The sequence below is a fragment of the Salvelinus namaycush genome, chromosome 21 (assembly GCF_016432855.1).
Source record: "Salvelinus namaycush isolate Seneca chromosome 21, SaNama_1.0, whole genome shotgun sequence".
In the NCBI taxonomy this organism is placed as follows: Eukaryota; Metazoa; Chordata; class Actinopteri; order Salmoniformes; family Salmonidae; genus Salvelinus; species Salvelinus namaycush.
In genome coordinates, this window is record NC_052327.1 from 4526148 (window position 1) to 4539462 (window position 13315).

The 13315-nt window shown below is 38.6% G+C and overlaps 1 protein-coding gene across 1 annotated transcript in view; it reads right to left on the reverse strand.

Moving 5' to 3' along the window:
* The window catches only part of si:dkeyp-19e1.3 (TBC1 domain family member 10B), a 92602-nt gene extending 79618 nt beyond the window's left edge, over positions 1 to 12984 (reverse strand). Inside the window, exon 1 of the mRNA XM_039017063.1 lies at positions 12802 to 12984. The gene's annotated coding sequence lies outside the window, so the exon portion shown is untranslated. The remainder of the gene's footprint in view (positions 1 to 12801) is intronic.
* Positions 12985 to 13315: the final 331 nt, after the last annotated feature.

Sequence of the window (13315 nt, forward strand, 5' to 3'; positions counted from 1 at the left end):
GTTCTAAGCCAACCCAGTCTGTTTTGCGTCGTCTATATGGATAAGTTGAAATGTTTCTAACAGAAGGAAAAAGAAAAGTATATACATAACCATGGTAGTAATTGAAATGGAGCAGTTTGAATCCAAACATTACACAGAAAAAAACTTTTACTGTACTTTGCCCCATTTAAGGAAACCTGAAAATAATCTGAATACCTTCAGTAACATAAGAATATTCCTGGAAAAGGTGGGGTAGGTGCTACATAAGACAAAAACATGGCAAGGGTTTAAGTGAGAGGACCAACTTGTGTCTCCAAGTGGCCACATACACACCTCAAAAGTGTGCACAGTTCCTAAGTAATTTCAATGCACTTTTATGACTCAAAGAACAGTAAACTATAAAAATGTGCTTTTTTATGGCTCTCCTAGCTGTGCCGTTGAGGAACTAGAGCAGGCACACTTGTAGTTGTTTTGTTTGGAACACAACCCAGCAATCACTCAATTACTACTGCTGTTTACGCAATCCAAAAAAGCAACAAAAAATTTTTTTGTCTGCTGCAAATTTTATTCACAATAGACAAACATAGGCTCATACTGTTCAGAACAATCCAGGGTATGACGCCATGTTATCTTGTAACTGTGCATCAAACAGATCATAAACGTTGACACTGTATATGACATGGGTTTTATAATATGGAAATGTGAAGCACACAATTGGACTGAAGGGTGTATGGCTTCCTTGTATTACATCAAAGCGGTATAATTATAATCCTGATTTCTGTCCATGCGACTTGTGTCTGAACAGTTAAATCTGATTTACTTGCCCTTGTGGTTTTTAAGACTGTTATTTGGCATATCTTGTTGCCTCCTAATTACTCTGTTGAGCATTTTGACAAGAACACCTGGTAGCTAACTAGCTTGTTAATTGTTTACAAACAAATAAGTGAATGTGCTAGAAAGCTAAACAGCTACCTCGACAGCTAGTGGACTGCTGCAGCTAGCAAAAACATATATTATTTTGTAAGTTACATTATGATTTTGAGCATTCAAAGCAACTGGAAAATGTCCATGGCAGGCATTGTTGTCACCTTAGGAAGTACGAGCACCACCACCAACCAGCCAGCACCACAGCGCACACACCCATTATTACTATGACAACTAGAGTAGCCATGTCAACAAATGACTGCTGTCTGAACACACAAAATCTGATTGTCACTCGTAATTGCTGTCTGGACAGTATTCCAAAACAAATTTGAAAAACAAAACTGATTTCACCATTAAGGCCTGTAGTGTGAGCAAGGCTTGAGACTTACCCGAGAAAGACTTACAGCTGTAATCGCTGCCAAAGGTGATTCTAACATGTATTGACTCAGGGGGTTGAATACTTATCTAATCAAGATGGTGTTTTATTTTTCTTCCACTTTGACATGAGTATTGTGAAGATTGACAAAAAAAAAGACAAAATCAATTTTAATCCCACTAACACAACAAAATATGGAAAAAGTCAAGGGGGTCTGAATGCTTTCTGAAAGCACTATTTATTTCATAATGATTGCTATGTTGATCAGATATTGCGCATTTTACCACAATGTCCACATCTACCAATTCAAAGATTCTCATTACCGCAACAGTTTTTGAAGTCCCAAAATGTTTAACAAATCAATTTATAAATGTGTTTACATTGCTCACCTAATGGAAAGGCCTGAATTCAACATAATGAAAAAACATTTAGTCATTTTTCTCATCACAGCAACACAACCTTTTCTGAATCTTGTTTTTTTGTCATAAGTATTGTTATGTACACATATTTGGATAAACAAAAAAAAACACTATCAGATTTAGCCAAAAGTACTAAAGTATAACTCACATTTTTCTTATTTGCTAAATATTGGTGCATTACGGGAATGATAAAACAGATTTCCGAGATGAGAATGCATGTTTAGGTGTGTTAGGAATGCATGTTTAGAGTGTTGCATAGTTTGCCATTGAAAAACTGTACCGAGCTCTATTATATTAGCTGGAAGGATGGGGGCAACTTATTGCTGCAGTAGGTAGCCTAGCGGTTAGAGCGCTGGGCCAGTAACCAAAATATCGCTTGTTCAAATCTGAGTCGACAAGGTGAAGAAGAAAAAAAATGTGTCAATGTGCCCCTGAACAAGGCACTTAACCCTAACTGTTTCAGGGTTGCCTTTGATAATGGCTGACCTTGGCCACACTCATGAGGAGTTGGGATACGCAAAAAAACACATTTCCATTTCACACATGCGTATAAACACACACTTGCACATGTGAAACAGGACAAATATAAGCACATTAAAGTTCATCCTATCCTAAAACAGGTAAGCCTAACATCAAAATGGTGGATATCCTACTTTAATAAGGATTGGCACCTTTTTTACAATATTTGCCTAAAATTACATACCCAAATCTAACTGCCTGTAGCTTAGGCCATGAAGCAAGGATATGCATATTCTTGGTACCATTTGAAAGGAAACACTTTGAAGTTTGTGGAAATGTGAAAGGAATGTAGGAGATTATAACATTAGGTCTCGTGAAAGATAATACAAACCAAAAAAGTTGGTTCTCTCAACAACAACAATGACCATCTTTGAAATTCAAGAGAAAGGCCATAATGTATTATTCCAGCCCAGGAGCAATTTAGGCTTTGGCCACTAGATGGCAGCAGTGCATGTGCAAAGAACTAGACTGATCCTATGAACCATCGCATTTCTGTTCAAAATGCTGTATCAAGACTGCTCAAATGTGCCAAATGTGTTTATTAATAACTTTTCATGTTCAAAACTGTGCACTCTCAAACAATAGCATGCTATTATTTAACTGTAATATCTACTGTAAATTGGACCGTGCAGTTAGAATAACAAGAATTTAAGCTTTCTGCCAATATCAGATATGTCTGTGTCCTTTGAAATTCGACCCTTACAACCTCATGCTAATCGCATTAGCCTACGTTAGCTCAACCATCCCGCAGGGAACCCACCAATCCTGAATTAAGTGGAGGGATTTCGCTTAGCTTAACACAAACACCAGATTGTGGCTATATGTATAAAAAATATATATATATATATTTTGTTTTAAAGGCATTTACACAGCCATATTTCTTGACAACACCTACTTAATACAATCTATACAATAGGTGTAATCAGTGGACATAGTAAATAAAGTTACCAGCACAGCACACGCATTGACTATACATTAGAATTATCTTATTATCACGACCCAAATTAAGGTTCTCATTACCGAAATTGACCTAAAAATGATGCGGTAATGAGAAGTGTGTGATTTGGTAATGAGAGCCCCTTAGCTCACTACTGCAAGGAGTAGGAGACAGCCATTATGAGTCAGCAAACAATTGACCATATCACTAAAGCCCATTCGCACCTCCATGTTGGTAAGGTAAGGTTATTTATTAAAATGTAATTAATTAATCAAATTAATTAACTTGTGCTCACTTAGGACTACTTTGCTAGATCAGGGTTTACGAAACTCAGATTCAAATTATCAAAGCTTGATGAGTTGGATATTTAAATCAGCTGTGTAGTGCAAGGGCAAAAAACTAAACGTGCAGGAATGTGTTTGGGAAACCCTGCTCTAGTCTCATAGTAAATGGTCTGAATACTTATATATATTTTTTTAAAGATCTTATTTAAATATTTTCAAAAATGTATAAATACATGTTTTAGCTGTGTTATTATAGGGTATTGTGTGTAGATTGATGAGGTTATTATATTTAATCCGTTTTAGAATAATGCTGTAACTTAACAAAATGTGGAAAAAGGGAAGGAGTCTGAATACTTTCCGAATGCACTGTATATAAAATAATCAAATAAGATTTAAAATAAAAAAAGGATGCACCTGAGCTCAATTTCGAGTGGTATAGCAAAGGGTCTGAATACTTACGTAAATAAGGTATTTCTGTTTAAAACATATTTGCCAACATTTCAACAAAAAAACTGTTTTCGCTTTGTCATATGGGGTAGTGTGTGTAGATCATTACACGTGCACCTTGTGCTGGGGACAAAAGGCCACTCTAAAATGTGCAGTTTTGTCACACAACACAATTTTGAGCGATCGTGCAATTGGCATGTTGACAGGGAGCGGTTTCCACAAAATCTGAATTTTTTTAGCGGGTGCACATATTTTTTTCTTTTTTATTATCTGAATGATTTAATTTGATACTCAAGATACATACTTGATGTCAAAGTCATGGGTGCACAAGCAGTTGCCTCGAAAACATGTTTGTGATTAAAGGCAAAACAGTGTAAACAAAATTATTGTTTGTATAGATTAACGTGGTACCTTCAGGCATTTGGAAATTGCTCCCAAGGATGAACTAGACTTGTGCAGGTCTAAAATTTATCTGAGGTCTTGGCTGATTTCTTTGGTTTTTCCCATGATGTCAAACAAAGAGGCACTGAGTTTGAAGGTAGGCCTTGAAATACATCCACTGGTAAACCTCCAATTGACTCAAATTATGTCGATTAGCCTATCAGAAGCTTCTAAAGCCATGACAATTTTCTGGAATTTTCCAAGCTGTTTAAAGGCAAAGTCAACTTACTGTATGTAAACTTCTGACCCACTAGAATTGTGATATAATTCACTGTAAGTGAAATAATCTGTCTGTAAACAATTGTTGGAAAAATTACTTGTGTAATGCACAAAGTAGATGTCCTAACCGACTTGCCAAAACAAAAGTTTGTTAACCTGTTGAGGATAGAGGGCGCTATTTACACTTTGGGGGAAAATCGTGCCCAATTTAAACGGCCTCGTACTCTATTCTTGCTCGTACAATATGCATATTATTATTACTATTGGATAGAAAACTCTCAAGTTTCTAAAACCGTTTGAATTATATCTGAGTAGAACAGAACTAATTTTGCAGCAAACTTCCTGTCAGAAAGTGAAAAATCTCAAATCGAGGCTCTGTTCCAGGGCCTCCATATCATTTTGCTTGAGATTTGTGACTATACATGCACTTCATACGCCTTCCACTAGATGTCAATAGGCTGTGAGAGGTGAAATGGGGTCTCAATCTCTTTCTATGGTCAAAAGAGACAGCTTGGAATGACATGACCCCAGAATTCATTTGTTCAGGAAGCGCATAAAGGTCACCAGTATTGGCTTCTGAAAAGCAATCGTTATAGACGTCTTATATCTCCGGCTTTGATTTTATTTGTTCGGGAGTTTAGACGTGTTGCGTTCTGTGCGTTTGGTGAAGATGGACAGCTTAGCGCCACTTGGCTAGTTTTGCTTGCTAATTCGCGAGGGAAAACGGCCATTCTAAAACCAAACAACGATTGTTCCCGACAAAGGACCACTTGTACAACATTCTGATGGAAGATCGTCAAAAGTAGAACCCATTTTATGATGCTATTTCATATATCTGTCGAACATGTGTACTATTAGGTAGCGCCCAGATTTTGGGCACGCTCTTGCTATAACGTAAGCTGGATGTCGTAATGAAGTTATTTTTTTGAATTCTAACACGGCGATTGCATTAAGAACTAGTGTATCTATCATTTCCTATACAACATGTATTTTTTTGTCATGTTTATGAATAGTTATTTGGTCAGAATAGGTGAGTTTTAGAAAAATATCCGCACATTCTGGGAAAAAGATGCTACGTTAGCACAATGTATAACCACTGATTTCAGCTCTAAATATGCACATTTTCGAACAAAACATAAGTGTATGTATAACCTGATGTTATAGGACTGTCATCTGATGAAGCTTATCAAGGTTAGTCAAAAATTATATATCTTTTGCTGGTTTGTTAGGATCGCTAACTTTTGCTGCTGGTAAATGGCTTGTGTTTCTGGCTATTGTGGTAAGCTAATATAATGCTATATTGTGTTTTCGCTGTAAAACACTTAAAAAAATCTGAAATATTGGCTGGAATCACAAGATGCCTGTCTTTCATTTGCTGTACACCATGCATTTTTCAGAAATGTTTTATGATGAGTATTTAGGTATTCCACGTTGGTCTCTATAATTACTCTGGCTGCTTCGGTGCTATTTGTGACGGTAGCTGTGATGGTAGCTGCAATGTAAAACTGATTTATAGCTCAAATATGCACATGTTTCGAACAAAACATAGATTTATTGTGTAACATGTTATAAGACTGTCATCTGATGAAGTTGGTTCTTGGTTAGTTTGGTTGGTTCTTGGTTAGTTAGGTTGGTTTTGTGCATGCTACCTGTGCTGTGAAAGAAATGTCTGCTTTTTTGTATTTGGTGGTGAGCTAACATAAATATACGTGGTGTTTTCGCTGTAAAACATTTTAAAAATCGGACATGTTGACTGGATTCACAAGATGTTTATCTTTCATTTGCTGTATTGGACTTGTTAATGTGTGAAAGTTAAATATTTCTCAAAAATATATTTTGAATTTCGCGCTCTGCCTTTTCAGTGGAATGTGGGAGGAGTTCCGCTAGCGGAACCCCGGGGCTAGACAGGTTAACGAGTGATTGTTAAGATTGATTGTTTTTTATAAGATTAATGCTAGCTAGCAACTTACCTTGGCTTTTTGCTGCACTCGCGTAACAGGTAGTCAGCCTGCCACGCAGGCTCCTCGTGGAGTGCAATGTAATCGGCCACAATCGGTGTCCAAAAATGCAGATTACGATTGTTATGAAAACTTGAAATTGGCCCTAATTATATCGGCCATTCCGATTAATCGGTCGACCTCTATTGGACAACCATGCATTCGCCACAAGACATGCCACCAGAGGTCTCTTCACAGTCGCCAAGTCCAGAACAGACTATGGGAGGCACACAGTACTACAGAGCCATGACTACATGGAACTCTTTTCCACATCAAGTAACTCATGCAAGCAGTAAAATTAGATTTAAAAAAAATGTAAGATAAAAATACACCTTATGGAACAGTGGGGCCTGTGAAGCAACAAACATAGGCACATATATGCATACACACACACGTGGATTTTGTGTTGTAGATATGTGGTAGTGTTGTGAAATCTGTTGTGAATGTATTGTAATGTTGAAAAAAAATAGTATAACTGCCTTAATTTTGCTGGACACCAGGAAGAGTAGCTGATGCCTTGTCATGTTGCAGGGCGAGGTGGGATAGGCTATATAGGATTCGTAGTTTAGACTGAATTTACCAGCTATGAAACAAACGGCAGAAATAGCTACTGCAGCATTTATTTTACTATAAATGTGTTCATGCTCAACAATTTTTATTCACAAATGCGAGTGAAATGCTTGCACTGTGGAGCCCTGACCATCCACCAACGTGGCTAGTGAAACAAACATCTTACCATGTCACTTACCCAATGCCAAAATCTACCCGCTTTTGGCAGGTGGCGGTTGTTAATTTTAGGCCCTGCTCACATCTGTGGTGAATAATAACACTGGGGAGGTAATTGACAAACAGAGATCCTCTGACTGGTGTCCATTATTTATTCACACACACCACTGCCCCAGACAGGAGACAGCTCATATTAGCCCAGTCTGAAGGCCCTCCCTTTTCCATAAATAAGGGTACTCCAGTGAGATGCCTCTAGTGTAGTAGAAGCGCCACAAAAGGCAAGACATGACATACAGGCCGGTTAGTGGCCTACTTCTCATCTACGGTGAGTGTGTGATGTGTGTACATGTGTTAAGAGGAGGCTGGTATGAGCAGGATGCTGGCTTTCACCCGTACAATCCCACTTATTTAATTAAACAAGGCAGATGCACTTGCTCAATTACACCCATCACAACAAAACAAATGTATATAAAGGCAAGTAACTCAATAATTTTAAGTTTATGATAGAATGTAGGATGACAAAATTGTTTACTTTTTGGTACGTCTAGGGCTGCTATTCCACTTGATTCAGCCCTCCATCACCTTTGTCAAATGCTAAAGGAAGTAAGCCCATTCACCAACCACCCAAAAAAACACATCCGTTTCCTGTGCTGGTCTTCAGCTCAGGTTCAACAGAATGAAAACAAGCAGAGTATGGCTAATAATAGCAGAGATACTCTTGACTCACAGTCACACACAATGACAAGAACCAAGGCCATTTATAGACAACTGAAGATCACTAACACAAAATATCTTTGATATGAGCACTAGTCTTGCTAGCTGTAGCCTACAGTACAGTCCATTGATGGATTGGAATCGTTGACGTTGGTAGGGTAAAGAGCTAATTTCCAACCAGTGTGTTGTAAACAACGTTTGCCGATTCCACTATTGTTGCTCAGGCTGTTTGCCTTCACAATAAAAGTCACTCATTGAAACTGATGAACGGATAAAAATAGTGGAATCATGCCACAATTGGACCAGATAATGATAAACAAAGTTGAATTGTTATATAATTTCAACAACAAAAAATTACCCCCCCCCCCCCCCCCCCCCAAAAACAATCTGTTGAAATCAGATTTGCATTGGGGGCATAGCCTACTTATATGCACTGTAAAGCCTAACGTATGGATTGTGCACCCATGAAATGGGCTATCAGCCTACTCAGTGACATCCACAGAACACAACTATGTAGAGTTCAATATATTAGAGTCTTAGCTATTATTGCAGGACTTTGATGCAAAACCGCCACAGTATGTACAATGCGATAACAATCAGGGCAGTTGCCTTGGGCCGTTACTCTTCTCTATTTTTACAAGTGATTTGCCAAGTCTTACAATAAGCTAAAATGACTACGTATGCTGTAGGTCTGTCCCCTACAAAAAAATCTCTTGGTCGACCGAAAGTCTGTTCTTTCGACGAATCGATTGGTCAAACATTTTTATACGTATTTTCCCATATATAGACAGACACACACCACGTGTTTTAATAAAATAAATGATATGCATTGAGCTTGTCTGATGCTTTAAGCTTACGGTTTAATAAAATAAGACATGCCTCAAGAGGGAGCAAGAGATCTAGATAACCAGAAGGGAAAAAAACATAACCGGATGCAATTATTCTCCTGCTCCTGCTGGCTTTTGCAGTTTCTGCCATTACTCTCCTGAAGTTGGCAACACGAGGAGTCAGCATCCTTTATAATGTGGAATGCCAATTTATCTTCCATTTCTACCGATCTGCGTGCCAGTTATGGTTTTCATAAGCAAATTAAATTATGTCTATTGCCAACTAAGTATTCTATTGCCATTGCCAACTATGTAAAAATAGCCCACAAAGACAACAAATAAAAACATTGCAGCCGGCAGATACAAAATATTCTGATTTATTAAAAAAAAATATATATATATCCTATGAATCACATTGGCTACACATGGCCTGTCTGCAACGAACTTGAAACATTGTATCAACTATTAACTTGGGTTTAGCCTGAAGTTTGCAACTTTGTATAAAATATTAAGGGTCCTCAGTTTCCCGTGCCAGTGAGCTCAGGACAGACACTGCTGTAGGCTATATGCGTAAGGGATAAGAAGCAGTGCTGGACTTGGGCAAGAGCTCAGCACCTCAAATGTTCTACTGCTTGAGCTCCTGTTCTGCTTATAGAATATTAGCTCAAAAGTATTGTGGAACTCCTGCACCTACATATAAAACAGTACCAGCACCCAAAATGATAAAAAAGTAAATCAGTTAGGCCTATTTTATGACGTTTCCACTTGATCAGAGCATGACATTTTTCCCTTTCACACAGAGGTTATCGAAAGGGAGAGAGCTAGAAAGACTTTTCAAATACATTGAGGAACTATTGAAATTCTCAATGGATGTAAAAACAGACTTAGTTTGCTTGCAGACAATGAGAACGGGAAGACTGGAATAATAATATTGAATGCATTAAAATAAGTTGCCATAACCTAAGTAACAAACATTGTAGATTACAAATTATAGTAATTAACTGTAAATGTCCTACTGGTGATATGTAACGGGGAATTGATATACAGTGCCTTTGGAAAATATTCAGACCCCTTGACATTTTCCACATTGTTACATTAGCCTTATTCTAAAATGGATTAAATAAAAATCTTCAGCAATCTACACACAATACCCCATAATGACAAAGGGAAAACAGGTTATAATTTTTTTGCAAATATATTAAAAACAAAAAGATACCTTAATTCAGACCCTTTGTATTCAGTATTCAGACCCTTTGCTATGAGACTTGAAATTGAGCTCAGGTGCATCCTGTTTCCATCCTTGAGATGTTTCTGCAACTTGATTGGAGTACACCTGTGGTAAATTCAATTGGTACTTCACTTATAATTCACTGTATCACAATTCCAGTGGGTCAGAAGTTTACATACACTAAGTTGACAGTGCCATTAAACAGCTTGGAAAATTCCAGAAAATGATGTCATGGCTTTAGCAGCTTCTGATAGGCTAATTCACATAATTTGAGTTCGTTGGAGGTGTACCTGTGGATGTATTTCAAAGCCTACCTTCAAGCTCAGTGCCTCTTTGCTTGACATCATGGGAAAATCAAAAGAAAACCAGCCAAGACGGCGGAATTTTCCCCCCCAAACGCCTGAAGGTACCACATTCATCTGTACAAACAATAGTACGCAAGTATAAACACTAAGGGACCACGCAGCCGTCATACCGCTCAGGAAGGAGACGCGTTCTGTCTCCTAGAGACGAACATACTTTGGTTTGAAAAGTGCAAATCAATCCCAGAACAACAGCAACGGACTTTCTGAAGATGCTGGAGGAAACCGGTACAAAAGTATCTATATCCAGTTAAACGAGTCCTATATCAACATAACCTGAAAGGCCGCTCAGCAAGGAAGAAGCCACTGCTCCAAAACCACCATAAAAAAGCCAGACTACTGCACATGGGGACAAAGACCGTACTTTTTGGAGAAATATCCTCTGATCTGACGAAACAAAAATAGAACTGTTTGGCCATAACCACCATCGTTATGTTTTGAGGAAAAAGGGGGAGGTTTGCAAGCCGAAGAATACCCTCCCAACCCTGAAGCACAGGGGTGGCATCATCATGTTGTGGGGGTGCTTTGCTGCAGGAGGGACTGGTGCACTTCATAAACTAGATGGCATCATGAGGATGGAAAATTATGTGGATATATTGAAGCAACATCAAGACATCAGTCAAGAAGTTAAAACTTGGTCGCAAATGGGTCTTCCAAATGGACAATGACCCCAAACACACTTCCAAAGTTGTGAGAAAATGGCTTAAGGACAACAAAGTCAAGGTATTGGAGTGGCCATCACGAAGCCCTGACCTCAATCCTATAGAACATTTGTGGGCAGAACTGAAAAAGCGTGTGCGAGCAAGGAGGCCTACAAACCTGACTCAGCCACATCAGCTCTGTCAGTAGGAATGGGCCAAAATTCACCCAACTTATTGTGGGAAGCTTGTGGAAGGCTACCTGAAACGTTTGACCCAAGTTAAACTATTTAAAGGCAATGCTACCAAATACTAATTCAGTGTATGTAAAGTTCTGACCCACTGGGAATGTGATTAAAGAAATAAAAGCTGAAATAAATATTTCCCTCTACTATTATTCTGACATTTCACATTCTTAAAATAGAGTGGTGACTGACCTAAAACAGGGGATTTTTACCAGGATTAAATGCCAGGAATTGTGAAAAAAAACGGAGTTTAAATGTATTTGGCTATGGTGTATGTAAACATCCGACTTCAACTGTATTTACCCCACAATGGGTTTCTTCACTGTACCCAAACCAAAAAACGGATTTAATGTGTTGCTCAGTTATGTATAGAGCCATGTCATCGTGATGTTACTCAGGTAAAAAGCAAGTTTAGCTTAATAAAACATATTATATCACAGCGCCTCCTCTTTCTAAAAATGTAAATGTAACTGTATAAGAATCTGTTCATATGAAGTGTAAATAGTAGTTGTCTCTTGGTGTCTTTCCAATAACTTATTGGCAATTTAAAATGATGCATTTTCTAAGATGTTAATTTTGTTGATGTCCTTGTCTATAACTGTTCTGTACTTTGTCATGTACAGTATTTGTACTATGTGGACCCAAGGGAAAGTAACTACATTAAACCAACTTCGTGGAGCCGAGAACAGGCATTGCGGAATCTAGCTACATCGGTTCGCCCGAGGTCAATACTAAAAAAATAATTACTCAACGCCCACCTTGTACCTATGTTGGTCCTTTGTAGTTGTATGCCTTTGGTTTGCTCAAATCCGTACGTTTTCAATGAACGTTAATCAAATAGAACCACGACTGCTTGCGCATTGCTGTTGCACTAAAATGGCAACTCCGCGCAAATAGCATGTGGCAATGTAATCTCAAAAAGGAAACAGGAGGTTGGTGGTACTTGATTAACGTTTATTGAAAAATTATGGTTTTCAGCAAACAAAAAAAGGTTCGCAAGTACAGAGGACAAACATAGGTACAAGGTGGGCGTTTCATAATTTAATTGTTTTAAGTATTGTCCTTTTCGGAGTTTGTCCTAGTCGGAGCTAGATTCCACAAAGCCTGGTAACGTTATCGGCTCCACGTAGTTGGTAAAGTTCATCAGAAACTTCCTTCGCTCCATCCAGTCCGCTAACTAGCAACGTATTATGCCATCAAGACAAGACAATCAAGAGAGTTTAGTTGGACGAGAAACCACAAATAGCATGTTCTGCTCCAAAAAGAAAACACTTCCTCAGTGACAAACAACGCTTTTGTATCAACATATCAACATATCAACTCCAGCGTGACATAAATTAGATAGCTAATGTAATGAGGCTAGCTAGCAATGTCATTTTACTATCCACAATGCGAACACGCATAGCATCATTGTCACAAAGGCAGGACACAAAGCCTCCCGACTGGCTGTCGCTCGCGCTACACAGCAGCGAGCTAATGTTAGCTAGCTAACAAACTCGATCAAACACAAATACCGTACCTTTTTAGGGTGAGTCTCCTGCGCTGTCCAGTCAGTAAGAGAATCCTCTCTTCTCATTCTTTACTCGCTCATAAACTGTTGAGCCGAGATAGCTGTCACCCAGACAACTGCGATAGTTTGCTGACTGCCCAAACGACTGCTGCTGTTCTCCCTCCCTCTCGTTCGAAAGATGCATTGCCACGAGCTTGCAGCTGTCTGGATGCCAGCAGTGACAGAATGGAGCACGCGCAGCAGCGGCAGGAGGCGCGCACGGGATGTAAATATGGCACGCACACGACAAGGTGTTTTAGGAAAGACAAAATAGGTGAAAGGTTTTGTCTTCCAGGTTACTTCCAACGGTATCATAATTACTGAGGTGGATAAAATAGTACATGGTTAATGGTATTCACAAAATGCGCACGATAGAGCAATGATACATGTGACGGGGACGGGGTGGTATAGCTACAAAATATGAATTCCAATATGTCTTAATTCAATTCTAATGAGGATGTCCTTAAATCCGTAGAAATCAAAG